Below are 16,370 nucleotides of genomic sequence, written 5' to 3'. Positions count from 1 at the left end.
CACTGCTTTAACTACTCACCATACATTTTGCTATATTTCGTTTTCATTTTCATTCAGTTCCAAACATTTCCTCTTTGAGATTTCCTCTTTGTCCATGAATTATTTAGGAGTGTGTTGTTCAATTTCCAAGTGTTTGGAGGCTTTCCAATTATCTTTCTGTTATGGACTTTTAGTTTAATTCACTATGGTCAGAAAACATCGTTTGAATTCCATTTTTTTTTTAAAGATTTCATTTATTTATTTGAGAGAGAGCATGAGAGTGGGGAGGGTCAGTGAGGGGGGAGAAGCAGACTCCCCGCTCAGCAGGAACCCTGATACGGGCCTCGATCCTGGGACTGACCAACTGAGCCACCCAGGCACCCACCATTTTAAAAAATCTGTTAGCACAAATGTTCAACTTTTGGCATTGTCCCACAGATCCATGAATTTCTGTTCAACTTTTCTCAGAAATCTTTTTTTCTGTGTGTTGTTCAAACTGAATATTTACTATCCAAATTCAATCACTCTTCCTCGTTATCTTCACTCTGCTACTGAGCCCATCCAGTGAATTTCTTTTTTTTTTTTTTAAGATTTTATTTACTTATCTGAGAGAGAGAGAGAGCAGGCAGAAGGAGCTGCAGAGGGAAAGGGAGAAGGAGATTCCCCGCAGAGCAGGGAGCCCAACATGGGGCTCGATCGTAGGCCTCTGAGATCATGACCTGAGCTGAAGGCAGTCGCTTAACCGACTGAACCACCCAGGCGCCCCATCCCGTGAATTTCTAACTTAGTCATCGTATTTCTCAATTCTAAAATTTCTGTTTGCTTCTTCTTTATATCTTCTATTTCTTTGCTGAGACTCTCTAACTTCTCATTCCTTTCATGAGTGTTCACCCTAACTTCTTGGGGCCTGGTTATAATAGCTGCTTCAAAGTCTCTGCCTGATAATCCAACATCTGTGTTATCTTGGGGTTGGTATCTACTGCTTTTCTTTTTCTCTTGTGAGTTAAGGGTTTCCTCATCCTTCACATGCCAAGATATTTTGGCTTTTATCCCAGATATTTTGGGTCTTATTTAAATCTTAAGAAGTGTATTTGGGTCTTTTTGTTAGCAGGTAACCAATCAAGTTAAGTTTAGGTTGCACGTTCTGATCTGCCTTCTGTGGGCTGTAGTCCCAATGTCAGTTTAGTTTCCAAAGCTTTTGTAATGCTTTGGTGGACAGTCCCATGGTGTGCCATCCAGTGGTCAGCCTGGGACCTGGTGGTGATCTGTGCTGTAGCTCAGGTCTTAAAGCCTGGAAAAGCTGTTTAGGATCAGATCCAGACACACATAGTTTGGAGGTAAGGCCTGGAATTCACACACAACTTTATGGGATTACTCTCTTGACCTCCCTCTTCTCTATGATCCACCCTCTTCTCTATGATCCATCTTTTCCAGATCCCTGGAGCCTCCCTTCTCAGACCTCCAGACAGAAATTGGGGTTTTAGTTTCCCCACTAGGCTGCATTCTTTCCACTACTGCCTCTTTGCCCTGGACCAAGTCGTGGGAGGACAAAGAGAAAGAAAATAATAATGGGGATTCGCTTTGTGCTCTTGGGATCACAGCTACTCTGGTGAGAGGTAAGAGTTTCGCTCTCTCGGAGATTTAGGTAACTGCCCTGCTGACTAAATCTGCCATCACTGTGCAACCATCATCACTGCTACCACAGTATTGCCTGGGAGCCAGGGCCAGAAAAAAGGATAAAAATTTAAAAAGAAAAAAGCCAGGGGATTTCTCCTACTCTCAATAACCCATAGGGGTCCCCTTTTCCACTCCTTGGTCCAGAAATAGAAAGCTTCTCATGGAGTTCTTTCTGTCCACACCCAAGGTGCACTTCTGAGTTTTGGGCTGCCTTTAAGTCCAGGCAATACCAGAGAGATAAAACTTCTAATTCTTCCTTAATCCACTTGCCACCATTTATTTTTCAGAATCCTCTGGTACCTGCTTCCTGAATTCAGAATTGATCATTTTTTGTCATGGGAGAGACAAGGTAGGGTATGCTTACTCCATCTCCTCAGAACCAGAACCCAGATTTTTATAAAGGAAGAAAAATGCAACTCCTTTTGCTGGTGTCTGAAATTACACCATTAGGGAACCCATTACAATGGCAGCCATCTTGTCAGTCTACGTCTAAGGACCATGTTGCGTATAAACTCACCCAACAACCACCCAAGGCACGAGCTGCCACAAACACACGCTGATGCAAACACCCGTGCCTCTCCCTTCCCCACTCAGCCCCTTACTCACCCTCTTGTATATTCAGAGGGAAATTTTCCTTCCCCTGGAGACAGAAAGGGAGAACTCTCCCCTGCTACTGATTCTCCATCTCCCTGGATGAAGGCTGGCAGGGCCCTCATGGCAGGAGTGGTGGATCCAAGTCAGCACTGTGAGAGCTCCCAACACTCTCCTGGGGAGGAGGAAGACGAGAGCTGTAAACCTGCCTGCGCCAATGGGGCAGGGCTTGACACCTTGTCATGATTTAATTGCGTGTTTACTTGACTGTCTCTATGGCTGCAGAACTTCTTCAAAGGGGCCAGAGCCTTGTTCCTTGCTTATCTCCAGAGTCCAGCACTGTATCTGGCATGTCAATAAAGGGATGATGAGTGGATGCAAGAGTGAATTAATGAATGAATGAAATTAATATCTAATTCTTTCCCCTTGATCCCTCTTCCCCCACTCCTTTCTTGTCTCTCAGGGGTTAAATCAATTTACCGTTCATGGGGCATCCTCTGTGTGCCAGACATTTAACATTCAATATCTCATTTAGTCTCCTTGTGGGGGAGGTAGTATCATTCCTCTTTAATTAAAAAATTGAGGTTAAGAAACTTGACTAAATCACATAGCAAGTAAAATGGGGAACTCGGGATTTGAATCCAGGACTATTTCTTCCGTTTATTCATCATTCTTGCACATTCCCTTGCTTCTCCAATCTCAGCACAACCCCTGAGGCCTAGGCACCACCACCATCATGGCAAAGACTGTTAATTATCCCCCTCCCAAATTCATTCTCCTCATATTCCCAATTTCAGCTGGGCACCTGGGGCCATTAGAATAAAGACAAATTCTCCAGTCTCCTTTGCAGCTACAGGTGATGAATATGTAAGTAGAATCGGTCATGCAACTTCTATGGAGTGTCCTTAGAGGCAGGAGGCACTGCCTTCCTTGTCCCTTCTTGCTTCCTATTGAGCAGTAAGAGGATGTGACTCACTGCTGTCATTCAAGCAGCCATCTGGGATCATGACACAGAAACTACCTACTGAAGATTGCAGAGCGACAATATGGGAGGGGCCTGGGCATCAGTCCTAGACTGATACACTCAGACTTCATTTATGTGAGAGTAATAAATATTCACTGTGATCAAGCCATTATTGTTTGGGTTTTTCTGTCAATCTGAATTTGATCTTATTTAACACCATCCCTTACTTGGATGAGCACAACAGCCTCTAAATGGCCTTTCTGCTTCTTTCACTGCAACCTAAGCTATCCTAGAAAGCACCCTCTTTTTTAAAAGTTTACTTATTTATTTGAGAGAAAGAGAGAGGGCATGGTTGTAAGTTCTGCAGGGGAGGGGCAAAGGGGGGGGCAGACTCCCCACTGAGCACGGAGCCAGACTTGGGGCTCCATCCCAGGACTCTGAGATCTTGACCTGAGCTGAAATCAAGAGTTAGCTGCTTAACCGAGTGAGCCACCCAGGTGGCCCCAAACCACCTCCCCTTTAAGCATTATTTTTGCATATATTTCCCCGACTCATGATCTTTAAGGGGCTCCCTATTTCCTACTGAAAATAATTCCAGATTCTTTAGCCTGACCTTCAAGGCCCCACTATAAGCTGGATTTATCTTGTCTCACATGTCTCTGCATGACTCTGTACTAACCAAACTGGTTTTCTTGATGTCCCCATCACTTACTATCTTAGTCAAGGTATGGCAGCTGCTCTAAATAACCCTAAAATCCCAGTGGCTTATCACAACCAAGGTTAATTGCCCACTCCTGTTGCAATCTGATGTGATTGGCAGCGGGGAAGGGTAGAGTTCTGTCCCATAGTCATTCAGGGACCCAGGTTCTCCACCATCTTCAAATTGCAGTCTCCAAGGTGATCATGCAAGGGGAGGAAAGAGGGTGGAGGATCATGCAGAAGGATTTACGGGAAGCCTAGAAGCAGTGTTCCTTACTTTCATCCACATTTCAGTTGGTCGGGGCTCAGTCACAGGACCCAAATGATCTGTAAGGGAGTCTGTGACCCAAGAGAAATGACACAGCTTTGTGGACTACAGAATGTTGCCTCTGTCACACATGCTTTACTCTTTTCGGCTCTGAGCCTTTTCATATATTCTCCATCTTACTTTAATGATTCCCTTCAGTCTCTGCCCATTCCTCCCTATTCCAGGAAGCCATTCGTGATCTCCTCCTTGAAGTCCTCCTTGATTGCTCTCTGCCCTGAATGAATAAACCATGAAATTGCTGAAACATGCAAGTTAGCACAGGGCCGCCTTGGCCTCAGTTTGTTTGATGTGTGCAGGACTGGACAGCATCTGTGGGACCCTACGGAGTCAAAGGCCATGACTTGTATACATATGTTCAAAAATGTTGGAAGTGAACATCATCAGGAATGGTACATATTGAAACCTGATAGGTTGCAATAAGAACACAGCACCACTTCTTTGATATTCTTTCTTTATATGATACATTTTTAAAAGATTTTATTTATTTATTTTAGAGAGAGAAGGAGAGCATGCAAGTAGGGGGAGGGGCAGAAGGAGAGAGAGAATCTCCAGCAGACTCTGTGCTGAGCATGGAGACTGACATGGGGCTCAATCCCACGACCCTGAAATCATGACCTAAGCCGAAACCACGAGTTGGATACTTTACCAACTGAGGCACCCAGGCACCTCGATATTCTTTGTTGCCAAAGATGCATAACTTGAATCTGATCATGAGGAAACAGGAAAATTGAAATTGAGGGACATTGTATAAAATCACTGGCCTGTAATTTTTAACATGTTGAAGTTATAAAAATCAAGGAAAAAGCAGAAAACAGTTTTGGAGTGAAGGAAGCTTCACATGACCTGAGACATCACAACTAAATGTAACACATGACTCTGGACGGCATCTATTTTATTACAAAAGACATTATAGGGACAGTCATGAAAACTTGAATGGGGTCTGAGGATCAGGTGGTAGTAATGCATCAGTTTTAACTTCCTGATTTTGGAATGCAGGAGAATGCCCTTGTGTATAAGAAATTTTAGTGAGTATTCACTAAATTATTTGGAAGTGATAGGACATTAGGTCTGCAACTCATTCTCCAATAATTCAGAAAATGAATAGTTCTTTGTAGAATACTTCAGTGAGTTTGTTGTTTGAAAATAAAAAATAATGGGTTTGTTGGAGGAAAATGCTGATACATCCATCTCCCAGTATGTGCAAAAGGGCACATTTCCTAGGCAAGCCTCCTGTAGTCCCCTGTGCCGGCCCCACTGGTCTCAGCAATAATTATCACTACTGAGGCTCCAACAGCCATTTCCCCTCCTCCTTCTCTCAGAGAACCCCGATTTTGTTGGGCTCAGCAGTGTGCCCAGCCTCAGGAGATGAGTCACTGGTCCAGGCCACACCCCACTCCTCTTTGTCAGATACTGAAGGTTCTTGTTCCAGGTAATGATGTGCTAGGTCTTTCACATGAACCCTCCTTCTAAAAACAATAAAAAATATCGGGCTAATATATTTTAAGAAATTAACTTAAAAGCTTCAAAAAAGGGGGTGCCTGGGTGGCTCAGTTGGTCGAGCATCTGCCTTTGGCTCAGGTCATGATCCGGGAGTCCTGAGATCCAGCTCTGTGTCACAGGGGCTCCCTGCTCAGCAGGGAGTCTGCTTCTCCCTCTCCCTTTGCCCCTTCCCCCACTTGTGCTCGCTCCACTTGCTCTCTTTCTCTCTCAAATAAATAAATAAAATCTTAAAAAAAAAAGCTTCAAAAAAAAAATGAAAAGGTAGCAGGAAATATGAAGCTAATTTTGAGATGAAAGCTTATAACCAGAGAGGTAAGCGCCAAAGCTGCTTATCCTGAGGTTATTTGCAGACACTGCTCAATTGGGCTTCAGTTCAAGGGGACACTCGAGATGAGGGGTACAGAAGTCAAGGTCAAGATCTTCCAGGGACTCTCCCCACATCAAGTTGGTGCCCGAAAGCGTATGCCCTTGGGGTAATGGTGCCAGGAATTGGCTTTCCCAATGCAGCTGGGGTGACTGTATGACTCAGTTCTTGCCAATGAGACATAGGGAAAATCTGCTGGGCAGTTTCTGGGAAGACTTTCCGCCCCAGTGAAAGGAAAGAGGGTGTGAGGGGATTCCCTTCTTCTCTTTCCTTCCATGTAGCTCCAGATGCTGTCTTGGGACGCTGTGATGTAGTGCTCTGGCAGCCATATTGTGACCATGAGGCTATGAACATGCTGAGGGCAGCAGAACAGAGGGACCTATGAAGAGCCCAGTCATTAACCAACCCAGGAAGCACCCACTTCGGACTTTTTGCTGGAAAACCATGTAAAGCCACCTTGAGTCTCATATTCTATTCCTTCTAGTGGCATTCTCTTAACTGAGAAAAACCACAATTGTAAGGCAAGTGGTTTGCCTACTCTCACCTCTATCACTCACGCATCCTCAGAGTCACAGGGGCAGCCCGTCTGTGAATTCACTGGGTTCGCAGGCAGAACAAGGAAGGTCAGAGAAGAGTATGACCTCAAGCCCCTCACATGGGCTCAGAAAGTTCACAGCTGTTTATACTCCTCCCTTGTCTCCTCTGTCGCAGGTTGATGACTTTCAGGGTTAAGAGGGGGATCCCAGTCCCAGTTTCTGTTCCACCTCCCTGCAGGATGTGAACACATCTCTGGGGCTCATCTGTTTCCTTTGTGAAGTGGGGAGATTGACCCCTGCTATACCTGTGCTGACATTACCATTCACCGAGAAAACCCCTTATCTTGCTTAAGCCTCTTACCACTTGCTGGTGTCTTGCATACTTTAGCACCTTTACTTTAATCCCCAGAACATCTACTCCCAGGAGATGGATGTTCTTAATATCCATTTCACAGACATGGAAACGGAGATTCATTGTGCTTAAGTGACTTGCCCAAATCACACAGCTCATAGGTGACTTAACTGAGATGGGTCCAACTCCATCTTACTGCCTTTTCTAAACCACCCACCCTCATCATGATGGGCAACTTCAGAGCTGTAGAAGTACATCTGGGCAGGGGCAATCAGGGAAGACTTCCTGGAAGAGGTAGTGATGGCCAGCCCTTGAAGGCTGGGGAGGAATTAGAGACACATGGCATGTCAAACACCCTAGAGGGAACTGAGCCTCAGAGCTTGGGAGAGAGGGACTGTCAGGGAGATGGGGCTGAGGGTATAGATAGGAGGCCAGTGGAGATAGCTGTGAAGGAGGGAGAATACAGCCTGGGGTTAAGCACCTAAATTCAAGAGCCAGAAGGCTGGATTGCCTCCCAGCCCTGCTACCTATCAGGTGTATGACTCAGGGCAAGTTTTTACATTTCTCTGTGTCTTAGTTTTCCCATCAGTAAAATAGGTATGAGAATAGCACATACTTTATTGGCCTTAGCTACAATGATGCCCAGTACTCGATGAGCATTATGATCAGAGCCTTCCTTCTTTGTAGCTCTCCCCACCCCCACCCTGCCACCTGCAGATTTGTTTGGCCACTCTGGGGTGCCCCGGAGAGTTCTGGGGCATGTCCTATCCCTCAAGGCCTTGATCTTTCTGCTCAAGATGCCCACTGCCCCTAGGATTCCACCCACATGGGCTTCCTCTGCCCCAACCCACCTCCCCCCTCCTCTCTTCTATGTGGGGGAATGAGAGAGATAAGAACCAGCAGCTTCAATTAAAACCGAGTCGCTTGAACAATAATGGAAAAGTAATTGAGCTAAATTGAAATGTAATTGGAAAAAAAAAAATCCTGGCTTAACATGGATTTAGAAACCAGGCTGGGGGCAGGGGCCTCTGCATTCTCCAGCCTCCAAATCTCCTTATCTTTTCCCCATCCTTCAGGGGGCCGCATCACTTCTTAGTCCAGACTCCCCAGCAACTCCTCCTCTTCCTCCCGCTCCTCCCCCACCCGAGGTCTTCCTAGACAGTGCTTCTCAATAAGGGGCTATTTGGCACACACACTCCAGTGTCTGGAGACATCTTTGGTTATCACAACTAGCAGGGTGCGATGCTACTGGGTTAGAGACAGCTGGGACACAATGACAGGACAGCCCCCCATAGCCAAGGACGGTCTCGTCCAAACCGTTAATAGTACTAAGGCTGGGAAAGCTTGCCCTACCCTAACTAATCCACTCTGCCAAGGCCCCAGCCCTCCACCAAGGGCTCTCTAGTTGTCTCTTGCCCTCTCCATCATCAATCAGGGAGACATCCCCTTCTATACGTGTCCCCTGTAAACCAGAAGATCTCAACCCTCAGCAGAGAGAAGGGCAGATTGACCTTGCTTTCTGGAGGCCACCTACCACACTCCTTCCAGGAGAATTCACCCTCACTTCCTTCCGCTCCTCCCCCCTCCGCCTCTCCCCTTCCTCCTCTCTGCTCCCTGGCTGCCATTCCCTTGCACGGGCCCACTCGAAGGCCAAGGAGTAGACAGGATGGCCTTTCAAAGCTTCTTGCCATCTCCATCGCCCCAAAAGACCTCCAAAGCCAGTCCTCAGAGAGACCCAACACACATTAGGATGTAGAAGTGTCCTTAAAGATCATCTTGACAAGCAGAAACAGGCCAGGAAGGGGAGGGCTTGCTCCGGGGCTGGTTGGCGCAGAGCTGGGGCCACCCCAGTCACCAGGCTTCCAGCTCACGCCCCAGCCACTGTGCTCAGGAGGGAGGAGCTTCTCCTCCTCCTCACGCCCCCTGCCCCTCTGTCCACACCTGAGAGTGGACCTGCCGCCCACAGAAGGCAGGCCTGGCCCCCCTCCGCCTCTCTCTTCCCTCCCATCTCTGCCCCCGCCTTTTTCGCCCGCCCACACTCCCTCCCTTACTGCTCGGTATGTGACTCCAATGCGGGGGTGGGGACTGGGGGGGCCGGGAGGTGAGCGGGAGGTGCCTGTTTGGGCTCCCGATAAACTCAGGAGTCAGCCGGCGTGAAATGAAGAAATATGGCTCCCGGTAAATATTTATTTTCTATCAGAAATTAGCAAACCAAATGTAATTAAAAACAACTCTGTGTGTGCCTTCTCCACTCCCACCCCCAACCCCAAGTCTAGAAAATGACATCTTGGAATCATGAACACAGTGCCCTAATTAGCAGGCCGCCCCTGCTGCTGAGGCCGCCTCCCTCTGACTTCCCGGGAAGGGGCTGGGACCCCACAGGGGTCCAACCCATTGAGACCTCTGCAGGTCCCCTGGCTCCTCTGGCCCCCACCCAGGTCTGAAGAACACCAGTCCTGAGCCAGACGCAATAAGGGTAGAGGGGAAGTGAAACCAACCTCTCTTCAGGGAGTCTGATGAGGGAGGTAGAAGCCCGCCCCGCCCCCCCTTCTGCCTGGCTATCATCCGTGCCTGTGTGGAGGCAGCTGGGGTTGCCGATGGAGAAAATGGCTTTGGGAAATCAACTGAACTCGATTCCCTCACTTTCTAGCTGCATGACCTTGGACAAGTCCCTTTGAGGCTCTGAGCCTCAGTTTCCCCATTTGTAAAATGGTGATTGCAAGGCTTACCTTGTAGATCCATCAGATCTGTAGTGAGCCCTTACTATGTGCAAGGCACAGGCTGTGGGGATGGAGCAGGAAGTCAGAGAGTCTGCTCTCAAGACTCACCTTCTATAGGAGTGGTAAAGGTACGCAGCAGGTGTTGCCTTACCTGTCCAGCATGCTCTCTCCCACAGACTCCATCCAACAACCACGCGGAATGAATGAGCTCTTACTGTGTGCCGGGCACTGTGTTAGGCACTGGTCCTCCAGGGTGGCTCAGCCAGATAGAAGCCTCACTTCCAAGTCTAAGCCCCGTGCTTCCTGGGGATCGGGTGCAGGGAGGGCAGAGACCCCAACTCCCACTGCTTTGTCCCTCCCCTTAGCCCAGGCTGGGGGTTGCTGTGCTCAATAAATGTTTGAGACCCACCTTCCAGAAATGCTCTTTACCTCTCATCAGCATGTCTGTTTAAAATTCACAATGTCACATGTGAAAAGATGCTCAACATCACTCATCCTCAGGGACTTGCAAGTCAAAACCACAATGAGATACCACCTCACACCTGTCAGAACGGCTAGTCTAAAAAAGACAAGAAACAACAAGTGTCGGCGAGGATGTGGAGAAAAAGGAACCTTTGTGCACGATTGGTGGGACTGTGAATTGGTGCAGCTGCTCTGGAAAACAGAAATAGAGGAAATCAGAGGTCCCTCAAAAAATTAAAAATAGAACTACCATATGATCCAATGATTCCACTACTGGGTATTTACCCAAAGACAACAAAAACACTAACTCAAAAGGTACATGCACCCCTGTGTTTATTGCAGCATTATTTACAATAGCCAAGATATGGAAAACGACCCAAGTATCCATCAATAGGTGAATGGATAAAGAAGATGTGGTGTACACACACACACACACACACACACACACACACACACACACACACACACACAGGAATATTACTCAGCCATAAAAAAAGGATGAGATCTTGCCATTTGTGACAACATGGATGGACTTAGAAGGTATTATGCTAAGTGAAATAAGTCAGACAGAGAAAGACAGACACCATATGATTCATATGTTCTAAGAAACAAAGCAAGAAAGCAAACAAACAAAAAAAAAGTAGAAACAGACCCATACATACAGAGAACAAACAGGTGGTTGCCAGAGCAGGGGGGCGGGGATGAGCAAAAGGGTGAAGGGGAGCAGGTGAAAAAGGCTTCCGTTTATGGAATGAATGTCACAGGGATGAAAGACACAGCCTAGGGAATATAGTCAAGGGTCTTGTACTAAGGTTGTATGGTGACAGATGGCAGCTACCCTTGTGGTGAGCACAATGTAAATTAGAGACTTCTGGAATCCCTGTGTGGCACACCTGAAACTAATGTAACACTGTGTGTCAACTAGACTTCAGTTAAAAATTGTAAAACTTCTTGTGAAAAAAAATAAGGACATTTTAACCTGAAAAACAATTCATAATATTCTCCTGTCAGTTCTGCTCACAGGGTTTCTGCAGCCCACCTTTTTGTCCTGAGCCGAACAGCCCTCTGACTTGGCCAATGAAACAGAGGCTGTTGAGCCCACCCATGTCCCCTCACCCTTACCCACTTGCAGTGCAGTGGCCCCAACTTCCAACTGCCAGCACCTGAGCCTTTTTGCCTGCACACCCTCTTTGGAGCCGTCCAAACTGTCCTACTATGCTGGCAAATGCCACCTCCTCTAAGAAGCCTACCTTGATTGCCAGTGCCTGCTCAGCTCTGCCCCCGGGATCCGGCTTCCTTCAGCCCCGGTGTAAACTCTGCTGCTGACACTTGGCACAGCCCGCCTGGTATTACAATCGCTTCACATGTCCAAGCTTTAGCTTATATGGATTGGATTATCCTCCTTCCCCAACTTGTGCCACCAAAAGTTTGGGGTTCAAGTTCTGCCTCTCTCACTTAACAGCTACGTAACTTGAGGCAAGTTATCTAACTTCTCTGAGCTTCAGTTTCCTCATCTGTATATCCCAGATGATAATGCTAGAACCTTACCTCATGCTTGTTTCAAGAGATAAAGGAGGTGAGATAAACTATTTGCCAAGATGCTGGGTAGGAGACAGCTGTGTCCCCATAACTGATAACTGTTATATGGCCTTCCCAGCCCCCCGCCTCCCTCTGAGATTGGCTACTTCCTTCTTCTGGGGAACTGCCCACACCTATCCAGCTCTGTGATCCTAGCTGAGGGCGTTTATCATGCCCCCGTCCTCCTCGGCCATGGGTGATCAGTTGAGGAGTGAGACCATGCTCAAAGCTGGGCCAGAATTCTTCCCTGGGATTCTGCAAACGGAGCTGGGAGAGGTTCAGCTCCTCCTGGCAGACATGCTATGGGACACAAGGCAGAGCCATGGTGCCTGCCACGTGGAGGAGGCTCAGAGAGACTCCGGTCAATAGGCAGAGGAGTACAGACCAGAGGGAAATGAGAGAATTGGGGGCAGTGTGTTTGAGTCCTGGGTTCCAGTCGTCCCCAAGGCTCTCGTCTGTCTGTACTTTGACTATGAGAGATATTCCACATCCTTACAAATCCCATCACCCCCATTTTGTTTTTGCCTTAGTTCAATCATTTAAGCTGGGTTTCTGTCCTGTGCTCCCCATCAAGTCCTGGCCAATGCAGAAGACCCAGGAAACTGTCTTTCCTCCATCTGTGGATGACAGAAGGCACTGGACTTCCTGGATAGAGAAGGGGACATGAGGAGGCTTTGGAGCCTCTCCTAAGGGTGCTTCCTGTTTTCTTTCCCCACAAAGAATATAATGAAAAGAAACCGCAGCCCCAAAGAGGGCAATTAGTGATCAAGAACTTCCCAGGGCCAGGATCATGAGGCTCTTCGAAGCTGGGAGGGTTTATACCCATGATGTGTTGAGTTAGTGGACTGCTGCCTGGGGGAGGGGGCTGATCGTGATGCCCTCTGGAGCCCTGAGGCCTCAGGTGGGGCTCAGTTGCCCCTTTCTATCCACTGGCTACATTCAGGTGGCTGTGGGGGTGGAATTCAAGGATGTCAGGGATGCCCTGTCAGGCAAGGCAGGGGGGCCTCCATAGAGCCAGCTGAGGTGCGGGGGCTGCTGGCTTCCTGTCTGATTGGGTATCGTTTTACTCCATCCTTCAGACTGTTCAAGGAAAATTGCTTTCCTAATTGGCTCTTCTTTCAAACAAGCTGTAATGAGGCTAAGCTTCATTCCAAGGGTGCTTAGCCACCCTCTGGCATCACTGGATGCCATCTGTGGCTCCTGCCGTAGTCACTGCCATGTCACAGGGGGCTGGGAGGCAAGGAGGGGGACAGCCAGGAGCCCTGCCCTCCGCTGGTCTTGGCCGCCCAGACAGCTGCTCTGAGCCTGAGAGAGTGCAGGGAATGGGGAGCCTTGCCCGCAGGGTGTCCCGGTCTGAGGCCCGGGACAGAAGCCCTTTAGAAGCCTCCAGAATTACAAGGAAATACAACTCCTTCCCCGGTTCATTCCTCTAATCAACAAATACTTAGTGAGCAACTATTATCTGTCAGGCTCTGTTTCCAGCCCTGGACCAGAGACACAGCAGTGAACAGAAAGAACGGACGGGAGTCCTTGCTCTCAGGGAGCTCTCAGTCTAGGAGGAAGGAACCACCACCCACTTCCCCCCAGCCCCAGCCCCCAGCCCCAAGCTTCCAGTCTGGAGGGGAGACCAGGGCTGCCTTGCAGGAGAGGCTGGGTAAAACTAAACTATAACAGAGAATCCAAAGCGTAAAGAAGAGGAGTATAACTTTCTCAATGAATTCTGGGGTGGTGAGCCGCTCTCATCACCAAAAGGTGATGATGCAGAGACTGGCTCCTTTTATTCCTCCAGGGAGAAAGACAGCCCCACTGTCGTCCAGGCTGTGGCCCAGAGTGGCCTCCATCACTTCCCCCTGCCTCCCGAGGGAGAAGGCTTGGTTGTGTGGCACACCTTGATGCAGGAGGCAAAGCAACAAAGTGCTGGGGCAGCCAAGCACTGCTGAGCCGCGACCCCATCCCCATGATGAAGGGAGAATGCATTTGAGTTGTCAGCTAGCAATCTACTGGGGTGTGAAACTCCATTTCCCCTGCTATTCAACGAGGCAGTCAGCATCTAGAGCCAAGAACCCTGTCCCCTTGCTCTGTCCCCACACCTGGCATAGCACTGTGCACCCAAAATACCTCTCCGTTCCCTATGTCGATTCAGAAATAAAAAGGTGGTATTATCAGTGATCTACTGATAAAACAAGGACCATTTTGTTCACCCCCAATCCTGGGGGTCAGTGATTTGGGCTGGGTTCTTGTCTGGGACCCCTGAGGTGGCGGTGGTCAGGAAGGGTTAAGATGAATTCACACACGTGTCTTGAGGTCAGTGCTGGCTGTTGGCTGGAGCTCGTGTCTCCAGTGTCTAGGAGGAGAGCCCATTCCTCCACATGGCAGCCTCGGGCCAGCAAGAATGTGCCAACGGAAGTTGCAATGCCCTTGAGGTGTAGGCTTGGCAATCACTTCCGCTCTGTTCTGCTGGTCAAAGCCAGCCCAGATTTGAGGGCTGGGGAAGTAGACTCCACCTCTTGGTGGGAAGAGTTGCAAAGAATGTGTGGCCATTTAAAATCTATCATACGGTTAAGGTGACCTATCATTACATAACAAACCACCCCAAAACTTAGTGCCAATTGCACCCCATATCTGTTCTCACTTTCATGTATATATAATTTATAGCTAGGCACATGGCAACTTAGAATGAAGCATGCATTTTCCAGCCTTGCTTATAGCTGGGAGTGGTCCTATAACTAAGTTCTGGCCAATAAGATGTGAACAAAAGTGTGGGGGTAAGTAACTTCCAGATCATATCTTTAAAAGAGAGAACCGGGGGGCGCCTGGGTGGCTCAGTCGTTGAGTGTCTGCCTTCGGCTCAGGTCATGATCCCAGAGTCCTGGGATTGAGTCCCTCATCGGGCTCCTTGCTCGGCGGGAAGCCTGCTTCTCTCTCCCTCACTCCCCCTGCCTGAGTTCCCTCTCTTGCTGTGTCCCTCTCTGTCAAATAAATAAATAAAATCTTTAAAAAATAAAAATAAAAGAGAGAACCGGGCCCTCTCTTGCCTTTTCCCCTTCCCTCCTGCTGAGATGTGATGTGGTGAGGACATGTTGGAGGTTGTAGACAAGAGAACAGCCCAGGAGTGGTGAAGCCACAAACTAGAAGGATCCTGGGCCCCTGACATCTTGGCACTGCCCTTGACCGCTTACTTATATTCAGACTGTTATGTGAGAAAGAAAGAAATTTCCTATTTAATTTAGCAACTGTCATGTGGGGTTTTTGTCAGAACATCTGAACCTCTATTCTATCAATACAGCAAGAAGTTGACTATATACGTGCATGAGTAAGTGAATGATCAGTTGAGTGAATGTCTAAATTGTTGCTGTAATGGTGACAGCAAAAATACCCCATAATACCTCACCAATAAAGCTTGCACTGTTTCTATGAAATTTATTAACTCGATGAGAAGGGTGGAGAAGTGTGGTTTCAGGCTTGATTCGACAGCTCAATAGTCATCAAGGACCCCAGGCTCGTTCTACCATTTTTGCTCCACCATCTTCAGAGTGCTGGTTTTTATCCTTGGGCTTGGTGCCTCGTGGTCACAAGATGGCTACCACTATTCCGGGCATCACAACCTCACTTAATCAGGCCCATGGGCAGGAAGCAGGGCAAAGGACAGAGCGGTGAGGTAGGATTACCTTCCTGAGTTTCCTTCTTTCAACAGGGAGGAAAAACTTTCCCAAAACCCCCCTCAGACTTCCTCTTATATCTTATTGGTCAAAACTGGCTCACATGGACCAACTTTAGCTGCAAGAGAGGCTAAGAAATGAGTGCCTCAGTTTTCCAAGCTCTATAGTGGGAGAGGGGCAAAAAAGAAGGGAGTGACTGTGGCATTAGTAACCAACAGTGTCTGCCACAGTGACTAAGTGGGTGAATGAATCAATGAAGGAACAAACGGGGCGCCTGGGTGGCTCAGTCATTAAGCGTCTGCCTTCAGCTCAGGTCATGATCTCAGGGTCCTGGGATCGAGCCCCCACATCGGGCTCCCTGCTCCGCAGGAAGCCTGCTTCTCCCTTTCCCACTCCCTCTGTTTGTGTTCCCTCTCTCGCTGACAAATAAATAAATAAAATCTTAAAAAACAAACAAACAAACAATGAAGGAACAAACACTAGATGGTAAAAATACAACTGTATCCTCTCCAGCCCTGGTAGTTGGGAGAACTCCCAGGGTCAGGATCCAGGAAGGGAGAGGCAGACAATGAAGGGAAAGGGATGGTGATTCTCCTGGGGTTTAGGGGCAAGGAGATCAGAGTTGCAGGGGTCAGGGTGGGTGGTGAGGGAGCATGGGTCCAGGATGGAGAGGGTACCCGGAAGCTGGGCAGGGGTGACTGACAGGGCAACATCAGAGAAAAATAAATCCACCTCGGCCTGCAGAGGATGTGAGTTTTGGAAAAGGGCATAGGGGTCAGTCAAACCTAAGAACCTAGATAGGGCCCGTGGGACAGGCACGGGTGCTGGGTCCCGCTTGCGGGCAGTGGCCCTCAGATTAAATGTGTGTTACAGGACTCCATCCTTGGCTAAACCAGAAATACAACCAAAAACTGATTTTGGCTATTAGTGATGGTGCTTTATGACCCATCCTTTACACTAA

Source organism: Zalophus californianus, chromosome 7 (genome assembly GCF_009762305.2).
Source record: "Zalophus californianus isolate mZalCal1 chromosome 7, mZalCal1.pri.v2, whole genome shotgun sequence".
Lineage (NCBI taxonomy): Eukaryota > Metazoa > Chordata > Mammalia > Carnivora > Otariidae > Zalophus > Zalophus californianus.
The sequence above is the reverse complement of the archived record's forward strand: the minus strand, read 5'-3'. Positions refer to the sequence as shown.